The following is a 20,896-nucleotide window of genomic DNA, read 5'->3' as shown; positions in this document are numbered from 1 at the left end:
GCATCACTTTCAGGATATAAAATATATTAAGCAGTATTATTGGGTAGGGTACGATAAGTGGAGCCGGTTTTTATATCGAAATTGGTAAACAATATTACTTAATCATAACCATCGATATAATCAATCGATACTGATTAGTTATTGTGAACTATTAACTTAAATAATCTATATCAACAGCTGTAAACACTTTCAAATAATACACGTAGGGTAATATTTCAATTTGACATAAGTAATTTTAATTATTAAAAATGGCAGTCAGTTTTAGAAAACTACACAACATTGCTTTGAAAGATGGTAGGACATTTTTTTCGTGGCTTCAACATGTTGGACTTGTACTGAAAAACCCATTATGTGAAATTTGTGCGAAAGAAACAACTGTAACTGTGAGAGGAGCAAATATGGTCGTTTTCAGTTTTCCTAATTTTAGTTATAATAATTTGTTTGATATTAAATTCATATTTTAATTCAAAACATATGATTGTTATTGAGGACTATAGATACTTTTATATCGATTGATAGTCTAGAATTTGAGATGCGAATATTAGGTATCGATGACTACATTCTTCGATATAAACCGGGTCCGCTTATCGTACTCTACCCGTATTATTAAAATAACGATGCACTGTTCATGAACCTCTAGCCTACCATATACTTTTTTTCAAACTCAGATAGAAAAGTAAAAAACCTTTGCTGTGTGATCATAGAATTAAAATATTTGGGTTGAAACATTGAACAAAAGAAAACAGTTATATTGCGATACAACTATTTCATATTTGTACTGTTTACTTGAGTAAATTAAATGTATTTTTCTTAACAAAAAGATAAATCTGACATCGTTATATAGGGTTAAGAGGCAAAAGTCTATCAGCTAATCCAGCAATACATTATAGGCTAACTATTTACACAAACTAAGTAAAAGAGCACATTTAAATAAACCGATGTACAAATACCAAAATTTAAGTTAAGAGAGTAAAAAATACAAACCGTCAATTAATTATCATCACCTACAGCAAGTTTTCTCCTACAACCTGAGGTTATCTTTTGCTTGTATATAAAAGTATACCAATGCTACGATAAATCCTAAAACTTTAACAAATCAATAGAAACTGCACAAAATAACATAATATAAAAGACGAACACACAAATAAAATAATAATATAACGTCACATCACTTCTATTACAATGGCGTTTCAATTCACTTTTGGTTTTGACAATACAGCCATAACACTACACTACCTGCCTACTGCCTTTGTCGAGTGCCTGTACTAATAAGTAGTCTGTATTATAACAAAGAGGAAAAAGCTTTTTCAAAACAGCATAAAGCCACTAAAATACTGGGATATAATTAATTGGTATATGGAATACCATTATAAATAGTTACCAATTGTCCATGTCTCAAAAATCAAAATAGTAAATTAATATCAATGATTACAACAACGAAAGAGTGCTATAAGTGGAGTAAAAGAAATGTTAATCAAATAGACAATGCTTTATTATGAGTCATTCCAAAATACACTTTACTGTCAATATAAATAAAAAATTAACTTTTTCCATCAACTAAGTCCTTCATACTATTAAGTAAACACTTACTAAGAAATCTGTCTGACTTAACTTGTTTTATTTTTTATTCTGCTGTGGCTGGGAAGAGAGCATTATAGTAGAATTTTATTTATTGTAGTACATTTTAACATTAAGTTTTGTGTCTAGAAATATTACGTTTGTTTCTATTTTCGAATGAGGTAAAATCCATTAAATAAATTAATGTTTTGCTTGAGAAACGCAAAATAGGTATGAAAAACATACATATATTAGCTGTTTCCCGCGACTTCGCACGCTTTTCGTAAGCTTTGCCCGTGTTATGAGCACTTGTGGCTTACCTTGTTACCACGATAAAGAACACCGGTTAAAAAGTGTATGTTTATAGCCATTGTACAATTACAGGTGCTTTATTATAAAGTGGTGTAACACTCAAATTTAAGTCCAAACAGAAATTTATTTAAAAGAAAAATATACATAAAAACTCAGCGCTTTCAAACCGTGTTAGACTATTTAATATAAGTAACTGTATCGTAATTGTAGTTTATAATGTGCAGGCGTTTTGATAACTTTTATATTTTGCAACGCCCGCCGCCTGGTGGTGAGTTACACCAATGGGCATAGCATATAAAAATTCTATATGGAAAAATACATATACATAATGATCGGTCAAATAGTTTTCAAGTCTATAAAGGACATACAGACAAGCATATATATTATATATATATATATATATACTAGCAGTTGCTCGTGACTTTGCACACAATTTCCTGTTGAAAAACAGTACACTATATTCACGTATTCTTTTTCAATCACATTCAAAACACTCCTGAGATAATAGATAGTTATTCTTTGTGAGCCTCTTGGGCGCATTATGACGGCGTGTAACATATTCCCTACCTCTATCTTTCGTGGTTTTTACTAGGTGCTGATAAGTTATTTACTACAATTAATGTATATGGATGAATCTCAATAAACTGATTTGTTTATAAAGAATCAAATTCGGTCTGTTAAAATTAATTTTCTGTCTAAGATATCTCCAGTATTATTGTGGAGTTTGTCTTGAGCTCCGATCAAGAAAATGTATCAACGAAACCCAATTCCGATCAAAAAGCGTCTTCTTTCGGCTCTTTTCATTTACCTTCGATCTAACCAAATTCGATTAGGTACCGTATGTGCAAACATTCACTGCTTTGTACTATGAGGTGGCTTGTATAACATCGTTTAATAGTATTTTCATTGCATTAGATATTTTATTAATCACTAGTGCAATCAATATTTAAATTTAGGCAATAACGTCTATGCAATATACATTATAATTACACTTTACAATAATTTTCTAAATTTTAAATGTAAACAAATGTTTCTGCCTCTTTGATAAACTTCAGCTTAAAGTATTAACACCTTTTAAAACATCAGTTCACTTTGTATTCAGTTGACTGTTGTCCTCCTCTGTAGACTAATGGTTACAGTCTCGGCTCTCTAACCGAGAGATCACGGGTTCAAATTCCGGGGAGGTCCAATCATGTACTTTGTACTTGGAAAATAAAAACCAGTGCACTTCGAAGCCGGCATAGCTGACGCTGAGGCTTAAATGAGATTTTAAAAAGTTGACTGTTGCGAGAGTTGCAACACATACACGTTCATTTTTCTCTGGGAAAATCATTTAAGTACTTGTTTGATTTTATTTTTGTGTTTTGATTTGTTAAAGCGGGATGAATTAATCATGTAAAGTCACAGAGCTAATTTAGTTTCAATTGTGAACATTACTTGGTTATTTCTGGTTTATTATTCCTCATATATTCCAATTATTTTTTTTTTAGAACTCTAACGTATGGGAATTAATCCTTTTAATGCCACGAGCCGATGACATCGGCCCGCCTACTTTACGCGAAGAGTGCCGCGGGCCGATGACATCGGCTTTCGGTAAAAATTATACTGCGTCACCGGTATAAGTATTGTTTTGGTCTTTTGGAGCTGAGGAAAAGAATTGCAGCGTATGCAGTGGAAAAATAACCCCGAAGGAAAAAGAAGACGTGCAAAAACTGTTTGTGTAAAGTGCAAACTAGGGTGTTACTTGGACTGCCTTCCCCAACATCGATGCGCTTATAACATTTGAATGTGTCAATTAAATCAAACCAATTATATTGTAAATATGTATATAAACTGTATTGTGTTTTTTTTTTCTAACAAGACATTATTTTATTACAAATAGTTACATATGGAAAAATTATTTACAAAGTTATGAAGAAATTTCACTGAACTTCTTTATTCATTTATCTTGGCAACAGCTTGTAAGTAACAATTGAACTTATATAAATATTGTATAGTATATAAAACAATTATAACATGGGCAATAAATTGATTTGATTTGCTTTGATATAAACCTGTTTCAGATACTTTGTTGCTACCAAACATATTGTCAAACGCATGACTAATAAGGTCATGAGCGGAAATAGACATCATTGGCCTATTTACAAAAAATCATTGATATTCCAAAAGATTTGTTTAATTATCTGTAAATATTTTGGATTGAAATTTGGTGTGCTTACTAACAACTTATTACTACACACAAAACAAAAATTTTCCCTCACAAAAAATGAAATAAAAGTTAAGTTTTTAAATTTCAAACTAAAAAAATGTGAAAATTTTTTAAAACATTTTTGTTAAATAATTATTTTTATGTAAAACAAATGTGTTATTATTTGATATCATATTATTACCCATAATGTTACCTAAAAAACAAACAAAAAAGTGTTAGTCTATGATGTGCCATAAGAGAGTTATGCATGTTTTCTCTAATGTATGTCGAAAAGCTGTTTTATGGCTTGGCACTACTGAGTAGCACATAGCGAAATGGCTCTGGCACTTTACAGATGATATTGCGAAAAACGGCCTGGCATAAAAAGGGTTAAGTCAGTACAAATCATCGGATGGTTACATTTCTGATAACTAATTAGATAATTTATTGGCGAACAGTTAAGTCAAGAAACACTAAAAGAAATATACATTCTTCAACATATCATGGACTTAAGCTCCATTGCTTAAGTAAAGCTACTGGACAAAGAAATGATGACATTATTTGACTCAGTAATAGGTATGAATTGCTATCCTCTAACAAAGAAAATTCGATGGATGAAGATATCGTCACTAACAACCTAATAAAAGATCCTAAGCCACCTCCCATATTTTTGCCAGGAGTGAAAAATGTTTCACCAATGATCAAAGCCCTAGAGTCAATGGTAAGTAAAACTCAATACTCCTATAAATGTCTGAATCAAGACAGAATTAAACTCTTTCCGTCTTCTCCTGACGCTTACCGGAAAATAGTCAAAGCACTAACAGACTTGAACAAGTTTCCATACTTACCAGTTAAAGCAAGAAGGAGAGTTATGCTGAAGAATATGCATTACTCTGTTTCTATTGAAGACCTAAAAATAGTGATTGAAGAAAACTGCCACAAAGTAAGAAATCTGATCAATGTTAGAAATAGAATCAAAAAGAAACAATGTCTGTGTTTTTTATTGATTTGGAGCCTTGTTAGGGTTCCCTCCACTTAGAAAGAAGACTTTTGAAATCAACCAGGATCATTCTAGACGAAACAACCCAACTAATGTTAAAGAAAACCAGTCCTCCTAAAATATTTTGGTTACTGAAGGGGTAACTTTCGCTTAAGCTGTACAGAATAATCACATAAATGACAGTTTTCCTTCTAGGGAACAAGAATCTAACGGACACATAGATCAATCTGAAAGTTTGTCTAACATAATTCAAAAATCTTTTGAACGATTTGAAAATATTTAATTAACAGAACAGATTACTACGTTACTTAATCTCCTGACTACATTGTTTCTCGTCTAAAATGAATATTCTTCTCAAAATCACTTAATATGGAATGCCAACAGTTTGATTCAGCATACTCAACAAGTTCAGTTATTCATCACCCAACATAAGTTAGACGTCTTACTTATTTCAGAAACTCATTTCACAGACAGAAGTTATTTTGAAATTCCTAACTACACATTGTACTATACCTACCATCCTGACAATACGGTCCATGAGGGTAGTGCCATTTTAGTAAAAGACACAATAAAACATTATGAACTACCTAGCTTTAGAGAGAATCACCTTCAAACTTCCAATATTGTTCTTGAAGATTAGTTGGGCCTTATTAAATTTTCAGTAATTTATTCCCCCCCCCCCAGACATGTTATAACCAAATAACAATTTGAACAGTTTTATGAAAAAAAACTCCAGATTTTTTTGTTACAAAAGGTATTAATCAAACTACACAGATATCAAATCCTGCCTTGATCTATCTTCTGATCATTCACCAATTATATTTAATTTAAGCACAGAAGTATTTAAAAAAAGTCAAGTTAAATGTTACATAACAAATTTACTAACTGGGTTCAATTTCGTGATTCATTAAATGAAAATTTGAATTTGAACTTTTCGTTGAACAGTTTTGAGGATTTAGAAAATGCAACAGACCACTTTATTGATTGTTCGCAATGATCTGCCAAAGTGGCTACACCCTTACAACGTTCTTCAAAAGTTTACAAGACAGGGTTATATTACCCTAAGTACATCTAGAAAAAAATCGCTGAGAAAAGAAGATTAAGAAGAATATGACAAAACAGTAGCAATCCAAATGATAAGGCAAACTTCAACAGGGCAGCTCAACATCTGAAAATATTATTGTTTAATATTAAAAACCAGTGGTTTGCAGATTATACCCAGTCTCTCAGCAGCCGAAGCTACAGACTATTCGTTATGGAAAGTAACTAAAAGAATTAAGCAGCCTAAGATATCAATTTCCCCTATTTTAAAACCTGATGGAAATTGGACGAAAAGTAATATTGAAAAATCTGAGGCATTTGAAGAATATTTTCACCAATGTTTTCAAACCAAATAACGCTTTTGTAAACAACGAAGAGGAAATACACAAGTATTTAAATTCTCCACTTCAACTCGATTTCCTGTTATGAAAATTCAAACCATCTGAAGTTTGCTCAGTTATAACTCACAATCTCAATGCTTATAAGTCTCCTGGCTACAACTTTATTACTGGAAATTACTGAAAGAACTTCCAAGAAAAGCTATTATATTCTTAACATTCTTATTTAACGCCATACTGAGACTAGAACACATACCCATTCAATTTAAAAGAGCCCAGCTAATTGTCATCCCAAAGCCAGGGAAGCCCCTCATACAGACCAAAAAGCCTCTTACCTATTATTTCAAAACTGTTTGAAAAGCTTCTTCTTAGAAGACTACAATCATTAATCGATGATGATTCTATAGTACCTGCTCATCAATTTGGGTTTAGGCGAAAACATGGCACAATACAAGTCCATAGAATAGTTCGAATAATACGGGAGTGCTTAGAAAATAAAAGTTATTGTTCGGCTACCTTTTTAGATGTCAGTCAAGCGTTTGATAATGATTAGTTCAAGGATAATTTCAAAGTTCGATTTATATAAATTAATGTTTCAAAATAGATCCATGCCCTGTGGTGCATTAGCCTTACCACCTGCACATCAGAGAAACACGTTTTTAGAGTTCAACTATCTTTGTAGTGAAATAAAGTCTGGTGACGTGACGTCAAGTTAAATAATAATAAAACTATATTAATCCTAGTTAAGAACAAAAATAATATGAAAACAGTAGTTCCGGCTCAGTTGGAAGAAATACATAAATCTTGTGAAGAGTGAAATTATTGTTCTAATTTATTCTTATGAGATTTTACATGTCAATAATCAGCATCTCAAACACTGTTCGAGGTACAAACATTAGTTTATAGCAAAAAGTTAAAAAAAATGTTAGCATTTCAGAACACTTATTTTTCTCTATGTTTATAAATAACAGCGTTATGATTTTTGTTTCAATTTTCAACAGCTGCCATAATGAAAGATAATAGCATATCAAGGGAGCGATGGGACTTAGTCCACATATTAATAAGAACAAATTTTGTTGTAAGTTAGAACTTGTTTCAGCATTCCAATCGCCAATCATTGGTAATTTGAAACATTCTTAAGGATACATTTAAATTCGGTTAGATCAAAAACTGTTAGATTTCAAATTTGCATATTACAAAATTTTTTGGAAATGTTATATACATTTAAAATTCATAAATAACGTAGTTGGGATCTAAAAAAATTCTAACTACCGCTATCTTGGAACGAAATGGCGCACCAAGTACATCAACAAACTTAGCTGAGATATTTACAGGATCAATTTATGTACCTGGTTTTAACTCGATAGGAATTTATTGGGCAATTATCTTTTTCAAATCCAAGTTATGGCATATAAAAAGGAAGGCAACACTATCTTCTAGTTGTGGTGGTTCACTTCTCCATTTCTCCATCACACCATAAAACCTTAAGAAAAATATTCATCTTCATGTATCTTATCACCCAAAAAAATTAATTCTTAGAAGGTGTCATTTTAATGCAGTTCTTGATGTAGTAAAATCTGGTACGAGTGCATTTTATTGTTCTTAAGGATCCTGAGTACTGATTATTGTCTAATTTCTGCATCGGCAGCCACTCTTCTACATAAGACACATTTATTGAGCCAAAAGTCTTGTGCCTTATCATTCTTTACAGGCCTAATGCACTATTTCCCTTTGTTGTGATCTGGTTGAAGATTTCCAATTTGCCTGGACACATCTGACAAGTCTTTGTAAAACCTTTTGCGAATGATGATGTTCACGGTCTGGGTAATGTTGAGAATACAGAGTAGCATCAGCTGTGTAGTTTTGTTAAAATTCACCTAACACCATCAACATCGAGAAAACTTCCTCATTGATAAATGGCATATTTGACAGACAACAATACAAGTCTTCATAGACATGGCACAAAATTGACTAACTAAAAAAATAAAATTTCATAAGATATGGTTATCGTGTCTCATCATTCTCCCAAACTTGTTCAAACTTATCTTTAAGTTCTTGTTGTTAAAAAGGCTTGCCCATACCGGTCGAAAGTAATTGAACCTACAAACACGTTTAGATTCATTAAAAACATAGCTGGCAATGCTATTTGATTTATTATCAAACAAATCCCTCACAGGCCACTAATAAATTGTAATCAACGTTCAAATTTTATAGGTATTCGCACTTTTGGTAAACAGTACCTCTAATTATACAGAAAGTGTTTTAAAGACAAGTGGTAAACACTTTTGAATACCCTAAGGCAAAGGTAGGAGAACACAACAGTGACTACAACAAAAGCCCCTTCTATTTCTTCATCTATATTGTTTGTATTTTTTAAAATGAAAACATGTTTAATGTGTTGCAAATTTTGTTCACTTGTTGAAAACAGCACTAATAATGGTCATGATGTAATCCCTTGGAATGAAAGAGCTGATACCCTGATAAACAGGGCTCAGCTCTAATATGATGGGTTCTCAACCGTCCTGTGGCATTTCTAGGTATGAATCCTTTGGGGCTGTCTCGAAATGGGTCTACACTGAACATGAGGTGGAGGCTGCATCCGGTTATGAGAATGAGCAGAATGGTACTACATCTGCCTTCCTCCAGGGTGGCATCTGACCTTCACTCACTAAGTAGATCAATGTCTTCTCGGGTTATAGGTTTGATTATGGGACATGGTCACCTGAAGAAGCATCTTCACAGAGTCGACATCCTTCGGGAGGATCCGCTCTGTAGAATGTGTGATGAACAGGAGAAAACTGCTGAACACATGTTCTTTGATTAGACAATAGACAAATATTTATTGTACAATACGTTTTCTGTTATTGCAATGTAATAAAAAACTGGTAAACAAGTCAATAATTAAAACTACATAACTAAGCTTATTCTAAAACTATCCTGTGCACATCGTGACTGGGAGACCTGAGTCGACTCTATTCATGACTCCCACAACAACCTCGGCTGAGGAGACTGACTCCGAGACACACATACCTACCACGGCTGAGACACCTGTGATTACCGCAGCAGAAAAGACTATGAACATTAAAACTAATAGTTCTGAAAAAACCTCAGTAAAGACTGCTTGGAATACCCTGACTGAGACAAACATGGCTACTGCGGCTGAGAAAATTACGACTGCAGGATCCAAGACATTGCCTACTACCGCAGCTGAAAAGCGCATGGCTAAAATGAACCTAAACTCTAGCTCTCTATTTCAATCCTCTCAAGTTTCTCCCTCAGGAGAAAAAAAACCACCCCATACATCCACAAAACTAAAGGATGGTGAAACATACCAAGATTTCTCCAAAAGAAATATTGACAAGGCCAGGAAACTGCGGAATGAAATACTTACTGCCTCAACACAAACCATAACTCTGGTAACAAAACCTGTTCATCAAACTCCAAATAGAACTACTACAAAAATAACTAAGAAACTTTTTTTAGCCCTTCGCCAGTGGAAAAATACAGATACAAAACAAGAAAATTTCACAATTCAGACCACCACAGAAAATACAAGAGAGAAATAGTAAAAGGGATATAGAAGTACTGAGAGTATTCCATTAAAATGTAGATAGAATATCTAACAAGGCAGATATACTAAACAACACTCTACAACAAATTATGAATCCCGATGTGCTGGTACTTACTAAACATGGCCTAAACAAAAATAAATTGAAGGAAACAAGACTAGACGGTTATGTCCTTATGGAGAGCTTCAGTAGAGAGAATCACCTCAAAGGAGGGACAGCCATCTATGTTAGGGAAGATCTAGCCGGTAGCACATCCAACTTGAATATAGCAGACTGGAGCACTGAGCTTATATGTGAAGTGGCAGGAATTAAAATCACCATAGACAAGACAGACTACCACATCATTGGGGTGTACGGACCTGAAGGAGACTTTACCACAAGAGTCAAGAAGCTTTATTGTCATTAAATACAAAATTGTATAATATACATAGTCATAAACATAGTAAGCATGTACTATAATCTATATATATAAAAATGAATGTTTGTATGTTTGTCCTTTATGGAATCGTGAACTATTGGACCGATCATGATGAAAATTTGTACGTATATGTATTTTTTCCACGGAGAAGGTTTATAAGCTATGCCCATCCCTTTCCCGATTCAGGATTCCGCCCCACTGGTTACAGAAATACCCATAAGAAATGCATTGCAGCAAACATATGTTAACGTCTTTTCAAATTTTTAATCAGCTGTTCTTTGTAAACATATATTACACTTATAGTTTTAAAGCATAGAGTAAGCTTAAGAGAAACGACAAATTTTGTTTAAACTGTTTTTGCAATCACTGTTAAACATAGACTTTACTATCCAGATAATACAATTCAAATTTGACGTAAAAATTCACCTTTAACTGCAATATTTATTTAATATAAACCATGCTCATGCTTGATCAGAAGAGTAATGCAGATATCATAATTACTATCTTACGTTGGCTACAAATATAAAGAATGTTATAAAATCAACCTTAGTTGTTTTTTTTTGACAGAAGTATGGTTCTCAAAACTCCGTGTGTACATATTCTCTCGATCGAGACAACAAAGCAAGCTCAATCGTGGCATCGGAGATATAACTAATTTAATCTAAAATTTATTATAGTAAAAAAAATTTACTAAGTAATATAAGGACTTCGGTTCTTAAGATTTGCGTGCGAAGCCGTGGGTAACAGCTAGATAGAGGCAGGAATATGGTACATACCTTCATAATACGCCCAAGAGGCTCACGATGGAACGACTATCAATTATCTCAGCAATGTTTAGAATGTGATAGAAAAAGAATAAGTGAATATAGTGTACTGTTTTCAACGGGAAATTGCGTGCGAAGCCGCGGGCAACTTTTGCAAAAAATTATTGAAATGCGCAGCAAAGCACGCCGGGCCCGCTAGTACTAATATAAACTAGATTACACTAAAATGTTTTCCTTTAAATTATTAACAGATTTGTGGTCTGAAGAAAAACATTAATCTAGTGGTAGAAATTAAAATTTTATCAAATAAAATACATAATTTATTAAATAAAAATGCACAAAAGAGGAAGATAAAACAATTTAGTACTATCAGTATGACTAGAAAGCTTCAACGTTAACACTTAAAATGATCACTTAAACAATACTAATAAATAACAAAACAAAGTTACAGACAGATAATAAAAGAAATTTAAAAACAACAAAGTTTATAGTTGAAATATTAAGGTACTTGTATCACAGGCAAAGAATTCATCAACAGTGTATAAGGGAGTTATCTTAAACCAAATCTTAAGAACAATTTTAAATTTATTGATAGTTGTTGTCCATGCACTATCAGGTAACTTATTGAAAAGCTGAACCTCCATAAAGCAGTGACTTTTTTAAAATTGCTCAAGTCTTATAGGAATTAAATTCAATATATGTTTGGCCCTTGTGTTGTAGTTATGAATGTCATGGCGCATATCATACTCATTCAGATTTTCTTTCACTTTAACTAAACAATAATATATATACATAGATGGTACAGTCATTATTAAAAACTATTTAAAAATTGGTCTACAAGATTCTCTACCCTTCACATTCTTGATCAACCGTAAAGCTTGCTTCTGCCACAGGAAAACTCTTTGGGGCTTCACTACTGTTGCCCCACAGAATTATTCCATATGACAGAAGTGAGTGAAAAAAGGCAAAATATGATGTTGATAACATATGTCTATTTATACATAAACTTAGCCTACGCAATAAATAAGTAACACTAGATAACTTTGTACATAAACTACTTGTGTGAGTATCCCAACTAAGCCTGTCATCCAAATGAATCCCCAACAACTTAACTGAGCTATTTATATTTGCTACAGCAGAGCTTAAACTAAAATAAATATTTTCAGTTTTATTAGTGTTTATATTTAGATAATTTGCCCTAAACCACTCAAAAGCAACCCTCATAGCATTACTCTGTACAATGTCTAGGTTAGTTAAATCTTTTCCAAAATTGAGTAACGTTGTATCATCTGCATATAAGACAGACATACAGGGTACATTAAATGCAAAATCATTTACGGCTACAATAAACAAAAAAGCCCAAGGACAGAGCCTTGAGGGACACCTATTTTAACAGTTTTAAACTCAAATACATGAGATTCTTGAGCTACCATTTGCCTTATATTATTTAGATAGGACGTCATTAATTGTAACTCTCTACCTTGTATACCATAACATTGGAGTTTTCTTAAAAGCAAATCATGAGATATACTGTCAAATGCTTTAGACTGGTCAATTAAAGTAGCAGATAATGTTTCCTTATTTTCGAAGCTTCTTAAGATTTTTTCAACAACCAATTCAACCGCTTTTATAGTGTTTTTACCAGGCAAAAAAACCAAACTGCTCTTTACAAAGAAGTTTGCTCTCCAAAAAGTAATTATACAATTGCTCTTTCATACAATATTCAAGAATCTTACTAAATATAGGTATTAGTGAAATCGGGCGATAACTAGAGGGACATGATTTATCTCCTTTTTTGTAGATCGGTATAACTTTGACCACTTTAAGAATATCTGGAAAAATACTCTTCTCAAGTATCAAATTAAAAAGAAAAGTTAAGGGCTCAAGTATAATATTTATTATTTCTTTAACTATTTTGTTGGAGAAACCATAAACATCTTCACTTTGTGATGAGCTCAATCTAGAGACACACTCAAGCACATCATTTGAATATATCTGTCTCCAGTGGAAAACATTATTTCTAATATTTAAATTAGAAGTGTATGTACTCAAAAATTGTATAGCAGAGTTATTACAATTACTCACATTAGTTACTCCTTGAGTAATTGCAGAATTAATAACATATTCATTAAAAATATCAGAAAATGTGGTTCTTATTTCTTTATTTACTGAATTTAAATTACCTTCTACCTTAATTACATTCCAAGCAGCTTTACACTTGTTTTTTGAACTAAGAATGTAATTTTCATGAGATTTTATCTTTGCCTGTTTTATTTTTGCCCTATAATGTCTTTTAGCTTTTAAATATACGTCCTTGTGTACTTTTTCTTCTACAAGACCTTTATTGTTCTTGAAACGGACATATGAGTACATAGTAAAATCTCTATATGACCTCAACTCTGATGTAAACCACTTATTCTTAAACCTATTTTTTCCTAAATATATTTTTATTCTCTTTAAAACACAGCATTCTTCAAAAGAAGTTGTCAAGAAATTGATAAACTCATTAAAAATAAAATCAACACTATTATATGTTTTTAAGTATGTCCAGTCAACCTCACTTAACACATCTCTGAAACGTTTAATTGCTTTGGGAGTTAAGCCCCTGACTATCAATATTGAAATCCCCTGAAATAATAAAATGGCTGGAAGGATACTTTTTATGCAAGAAATTAACAAAAGTGTCTAGTGATAATAGAAAACAATCAATGTTTGAAGAAAAAAAAACAACTTGTTGACATCAATTCCATATTTTACAAAAATACTACATCCTCCTCTGGTTAAAGGTCGTTTTCTACAGTAAATATTTGCTAGACTATATCCTTGAGGAACGTAGAGCTGACCTTCCTCAAAAACTAACCAATGTTCATTTATTGTTAAAATACTACAACTAATTGAATCTAAAAAAAGCTCTAACACTTCAATTTTTTCCCTAATTGATTGAAAATTCGGTACTTTGGGATTATACCGACCACACCAGTATGAAGAACACAAAAATATAAATTTATAGAAATAGACATGATAGAACGAAAAAACAACTCTTTAATTGCAAAATTACAAACTTACAAGCATTTCCAGGTATTGTGATCGGTATTTTTGTTGCTGTTATCTTATCTTTCTCGAGAATCCCGATTACGGCAGGCCGCGCGGCATCACATGATTTGCACTGTACATAATTGCCTTTCCATTACAATTCAATTTATATTTCTGATCAGCCCCTCTAGAATTTGATATTTTACTGATAGGTACTATCTCGAGGGATGTTTTTCTTTCGTTGACATCAGCGCTGATGGCCGGTGGCACTCGCATTTTGGGTGGCGGAATGTGATCAAGAATAAAAACAAGTTTTGAGTGTTTTTTCAATAAAGAGTTTAGTTTTAGTTTGGTAAAGTTTGTTTTTGTTGAATTTTTGTGTTTGGACAAATGTAGAGGTAAAACACGGAAGTACAACAAAGCGACGAACCAGCTGAACGGACGGCGAGACTCTGCAATCACGTTATCTACTAGACCGCTCGACTTTGACCTCTGTCTGAGGATGGGGAGGGGTTTGCGATAAGACAATTCGTGTTTTATATTGACGAAATATTGTTCTACGCTAATCTAGTAATCAGTAGAAGCAAAATGTCAAATAACGATTCATGTCTGGGTTTGGTCGGTATAATCCCAAAGTACCGAAAATTCAAATGAAAAACATTGAAAGACTTAAATTGATCATCATTATATGCTACTTTAGCGGATCTAGAAGTATTAGTGACGAGTTTCCCGACGCCGTGGCTACTTCTCCTTTACTTGATGCTGTCTCCTCTTCCTGTTGCTCATTCCCCGGGTTCTGTGTACCATCCAGGTTTAGCATGTAATCTGGTGTTGGACTCTGATTTTGGGAATAGTCAATGGTGTTGGAGAAGGTGTTCACTGCCTCACTAATTTTATCCGCAAGCCACAGTTTTCCCTTGTAATTGAGATGCAGGCCATGCCGGGTATGGAGCTTTCTTTCAGCATCATATACATTCACTAACTTGACATTAGCATATTGCTCACTAAAGTCATTCAAAACACCATTAGTCTTTTTGATTTCCTCATTGACACATGACCACTGTGCTAGATCATATCGATGTGGAATATTTACAAAAATTATATTTTGGTTTGAATGTTCTTCAAGCGTACTTCTGATCATACTTATTGCTTCTTCTGATTCATTTCTTGAGACATCATTAGTACCACAGATCAACAGCAAAATGTCATTACCCTCCAGTTTCTCACCATGTATATTTACTGGGTTTAGAATTTGTTTAGCTCTACCTCCAGGGGTCACAAAATCTACTGTCTGATGAGTCCTAATCAAATTATTTAGATTCCAAGTCAAACCATGTCCATGACTATCAGCACACAACAAAATCTTATTATGAGTTTTATCAGGCTTATTTACTGTTGCATTGGAGGACTGTTTAAGAATTGAGCACTCAGAAAATTTTGATTCAGTCTCTGAAGTTTTTCTTGCGTTCTTAGGTCTATTTTTATTACTATTTTCATTGAGGCTAGATTTAGTAGTATTTTCATCAGCAGTAGATACCCTGTCAAATATATTGGAGGAAATCCCAACATGGAAGAGCCCAGTAATAGTAATGGGAGACATTAACGTTGACTGTCTATGCACTGGCCCAAAACAATCAATCTTAATTGATACACTTACCAGTTACAACATCATCAGGCTAATCCTACCACCAACCAGGATTACAGACCACAGCTCCACTCCAAAATAAGAGCTACAGTAATACAAGCTTATGTCTCAGATCACACAGGCCAGCTATGCAGCATCTATGATAAAGATAAGTCTTAACCACCCACAACAGTAATAGAGGGAAGACAATTCAGTAACAGGAATGTACTACTGCTGAAACACCTCCTACAAAAGGAAACCTGGGAAGATGTAAACGGACAAGAGTCGGTTGAATCCTCATACGACTGTTTCATAGAAACCCTCACATATAACTTAAATATAGAATGCCCCAATATCAGAAAACAAATCTCACAAAAACGAAAGCCTCAGATACATGACTATGAACTAAAGCTGAAGAGAGACAGCTTCCTCAAAGCCAAAGAAACCTATATTCTTACGTGGAGCGAGCAAAATAAGAACGACGCTAATATAAGGAAAAAAGAATACGATCTGCACCTAAAAAATCTAAGAAAACAAAGAGCAGCAGATTTTATTAAAGACAGACAACAAATCTAAAGCTATGTGGAAATTAATCAATAAAGAAAGGTCAAATAACAGCTTTGGAAATGAACTGTACAAACTACATGTCAATGGGAGAACAATAGAAAACCCAGCTAAGATCACTGACCATTTGAACTCATTCTTTGTGAATATAGCCAACGATACCTTAGCAAATATTAAAAGACCTGATGTGGAAGTACCACACACACTAGATGACTCGATACTTGGTAGCCTCTTCTTCTGGCCAACTGACAACAAGGAAGTGAGCAAGATAATTAAGACAATGAAAACAAAACACTCCGCTGGTCCAGACGAGTTATCTCCAGCAATAGTGAAAACATGTGAGGAAGAATTGGTACAGCCACTAGTTAACATAGTGAACAAATCGCTAGAGCAAGGAATTTTCCCCGCAAAACTCAAGGTAGCCAGGGTGTACCCGAAACTCAAAAATGGAGATCCTACTGATCAGGGGAACTACAGACCGATATCTTTACTATCTACTTTTTCTAAGATCTTAGAAAAAATTGTATTGACCAGACTTTACATCACTTCACCATAAACAACATTCACATGAAGGGACAACATGGTTTTACAGCGGGGCACTCCACAACCTCTGCGATTGCCAGCCTCGTCGAATTCATTATCCAAGCTACAGAAGAAGGAAACTCAACATCAGCAATTTTCCTAGACTACAGTAAGGCTTTCGATTGTATCAACCATGAGATGTTACTAAGTAAACTGGATAAACTGGGAGTCAGAGGCCTAACTGCCAAATGGTTCAAAAGCTACCTACAAGGAAGGAACCAAACAGTTGAAATAACTAGAACTGCAGATGGTGTAAAGAAGAAAATCAAATCAAAACCATTGCCCATACAGAGAGGAGTCCCACAGGGATCAGTCCTGGGACCTGTTCTCTACATCATCTTTGTCAATGACCTCCCAGACTACCTAATCTCTGCTCAACACTAATGTATGCGGATGGTACAGTGCTTTTAATGAAAAACAGAACACCTGCACACATTGAGGTTGGGTCATACATTGCTGTCAATATGGCACAATACTGCGAGAGAAATGACCTAATATTAAATGAAAAAATAGCCAGCAGCTAATCATTGGAAGAGCAAAAGAAGAGGTATGCGTGCCACCAGACCTAAAACAAATTGGAAAAGTTAAGTACCTTGGGGTCACAATTGACAACAAATTAACATGGACTGACCATATAAAAAACCTATGCAGCAAACTTAGCTCTGCCCTATATGTACTGAGGAGACTCACTCACATCTGCAATCAAGACATGGCGAAGACTGCTTATTATGCCATTTTCGAATTGCACCTCAGGTATGGGCTTGTGGTTTGGGGAGGAACCTCCAAGGCAAACCTCCAGAGTCCTAGTGCTCCAGAAAAGAGCTGTTCGCATCCTCACTGGACTGGGACCCAGAGATTCCTACCGAGAGGCCTTCAAGGAACAGAAAATCCTCACCGTAATACACCTAAATATACTGGAAACAATACTCTTTGCTGTGCGGCAAAACCAACAAGAGGTAATGAAACTCACAATCACAACACAAAAACAGCAAATAAGTTTACCTTGCCAATACATCGACTGGCAATGTTTGAAAAGCAACCTACATATGTAGGCTCTAATTTCTGGAACATTCTACCTGAAGAAGTGAAGAAAGGAAAGATGCTAAAAATGATCTCATGCTAGCTCCTTGACCGTCCCTACTACACAGTGGAAGAATTCAAAAACTGGAGGAGGGACCCTCAACTGTGGACTGACTAAAAATCATGCCAGAAACTAAGTATCACAAACACAACACTTACACCATTATAACACAAACACTACTTTTTTACTTTTAATCTGTTCTCTAGGAATATGACTAATAAATGATTTCTGATTCTGAAAACTGTTGATACAAATTTTGTTGATATAAAAACATTATAAAACATTTTTTTTTAAATTGATTAGATCAAAGGCTTAAACCCATTTAAAAATTTAATTAAAAATATATATTTTTATTATTCGTTTTCATCATGAACTGTCTTCAAAGAATTCATTTAAGTTATGTTTTTTGACAAAGTACTTCTTTGATTTTTTTTTTGTAAATTTAGATAAGGGAAGTTTTTTACATGACTGGAATATTACTATACAATTTCAAAACTAGATAAAAAGAACTAGTTTCAAATTTTTTTTGTTTATGTGCTGCATATTGAAACAAATTAAAATTTCACAGATGATATCTATGATTAAATTTGTATTTTCAAATTGATCAGTATTCTTATGTACTAATTTAAGCATTTCAAAAATACATATACATATACATGGCAAAGTAAGGATGTTAATTTTTTCAAATAATGGTTTAAATGTTGTTCTTGAATTGCAATGGCCTATTTGTTCTAATTGACTTTGACTAGGCCTAATAGAGTTTTTGCACATCTGAGAAATTACGCCACAAAGTAATTCCATAACAACATCGAGTATACATGGGCATAATACACAGCTATAACAACTTCCAAAGATGTTATTCTAACTCAAACCATACCTAGTTGAATTGTTTCTTATTGATATGGTCAGAAAAATTTAATTTAGTGTTGAAATATATGCCTAAAAATTTTACTATTTGTATATTATTACTAAACCCTTTACATAAATGATCGTTTCTTAATTTAAAGCGTAATTTATTAGTTTTGTCTCTATTTAACAACAGACCATGAGTAAGGAAAATTTTGTCAATAACATCTTTGGTGTCAAGTTCTAAGTCACTTAACATTTCCCTGCAATAGCAAGGGAGTAGTATGCCATCTTTGGTAGTTTGGACAAGGGTGGTGAATTTCCTCAGGAGGACCTGATGTTGTTTTCGGCGGTTTGTGGAACTGCTGAAACCGTAGACTTGTAGGCCTCATGATGTGCTTCCAGAGTGCGCAAAAGGTCCTTGAGGCTTAAATGCTTGGAAATAGGCCGCCCCATAGAAGAAGAAGGATGGTATACTGTTCTATGAATTCTGTGATGATAGGATTAATGACAAGGAATAATAATTAATAATGATGAGGGCTTACCCCAATCTTAATTGTCTTAAGTAGAATTTGCTGAGTGTATTGCTTTTTGGGAAACACATTTTTCCTATCCCTTGTAACAAAATCTGTAAGTACTTCTAAAGCAGTCATGTCTTTGGCACTTTCTTAAAATATATAGACCTACATCTCTTATGAGTTGTTTCCTCATTTAAATCTCGGATGTTACCTTTTTTTATTTCAAGTATAATATCCTGAGATTTCAGAATTAAATTTTAAAAATTAACTTCACCTGCAAATCTGATCAAATAAATGTTATCAAAATGAAAGCCAAAATAAAGTTGTCAAATGTAGAAAAATTATATGCGAGGCCTTCTGTATCAGCATTTGCATCCTTTGTTAAAATACTGTTTCTTTTAACTGTTTGTAAAGCTGAAATAATTTGGGCCAAGTTTTGTGCAATGGGAGCTACTGTGACAACCCTAAACACGTTTTTACTTTCAATCTCCATCTGGTGCCAGAAGCTATGTGAAGTGATCCTTTTGTTTTAATTAAAAGTATACTCCATCTCTGGGCTGCTAAAACAAATTTTAAAGGTTGTTGGTTGACACAGCTGATCAAAGCCGCAACTTATAAACAAGAAATGCCAACTGCCTAAGTAATGCCCAAGTACAAGCACCAAGTGTAAGCATCATACCATATGGTATATACTGCCCTCAATAGCAAAAACGCAGTAACTGACAAAATGTAGCATATTGAGTTATATACATCACTGGAATCGTCTGCTTGAGATCTATTTAGTTTGCTTAGCTAAAATGCAGTATAAATTACCCAAATAATAATTTTATGTCATAATATAAAATGCAGTATCTGCATTAGTCTAACCTACAAAACTAAGCAAAAACGCAGTATCTGGTCTTCACTAAGCAGAAATGCAGTATCTACTTGTAGTTACTGCACTTTTCTTAAGCAGAGGCTAGATACTGCATTTCTCCTAAGTATCACTTACCAAACAGCTGTTTTTCTCTTGCAGTATCTGCAAAACTGTTTTGAGTCAGTAGGTTGATCGTGTTTAGTTGACAAACAGATAGTTTGCAGTGAAATTAATTATTTAATTTTAATTGTTTTAAAAAGTGAAGTCATGTTTCGAAAAAGAACTAAAGAAATGGTTGAAAAAGGTTTAAATGCTTAAGTGATTACGTGTAATGACAGATTAAGTGTAAGTTCTAGCAATGTTGTTTTGAATATAGAAAAAGAGGTTAAGTTAAGTGATGTTTGTAAAAACACTGATGTAAGTAATGAAATCTGTGTACCATTTAGTGATGTTAAGTACAATGATGTAGATAACTCTACAACTAGTGAATTATTTAATGTAGGCCTAGATGAAATACCGATTTGGACTGAAGACAACAATATTATAATTGAAAACCTTACTAATGATGACGCTATGGAGATCAACTTTGACCTACGGCCTACTAT

General features: G+C 33.6%; 1 protein-coding gene across 1 annotated transcript in view; it reads right to left on the bottom strand.

Moving 5' to 3' along the window:
- Positions 1-1,252, bottom strand: part of LOC124368259 (serine/threonine-protein phosphatase 6 regulatory subunit 3) — a 71,842-nt gene extending 70,590 nt beyond the window's left edge. The window contains exon 1 of the mRNA XM_046825538.1: positions 985-1,252. The gene's annotated coding sequence lies outside the window, so the exon portion shown is untranslated. The remainder of the gene's footprint in view (positions 1-984) is intronic.
- Between the last annotated feature and the right edge of the window lie 19,644 nt (positions 1,253-20,896).

The sequence above is a fragment of the Homalodisca vitripennis genome, chromosome 1 (genome assembly GCF_021130785.1).
Source record: "Homalodisca vitripennis isolate AUS2020 chromosome 1, UT_GWSS_2.1, whole genome shotgun sequence".
Lineage (NCBI taxonomy): Eukaryota > Metazoa > Arthropoda > Insecta > Hemiptera > Cicadellidae > Homalodisca > Homalodisca vitripennis.
This window is presented reverse-complemented; position numbering and strand designations above follow the sequence as displayed.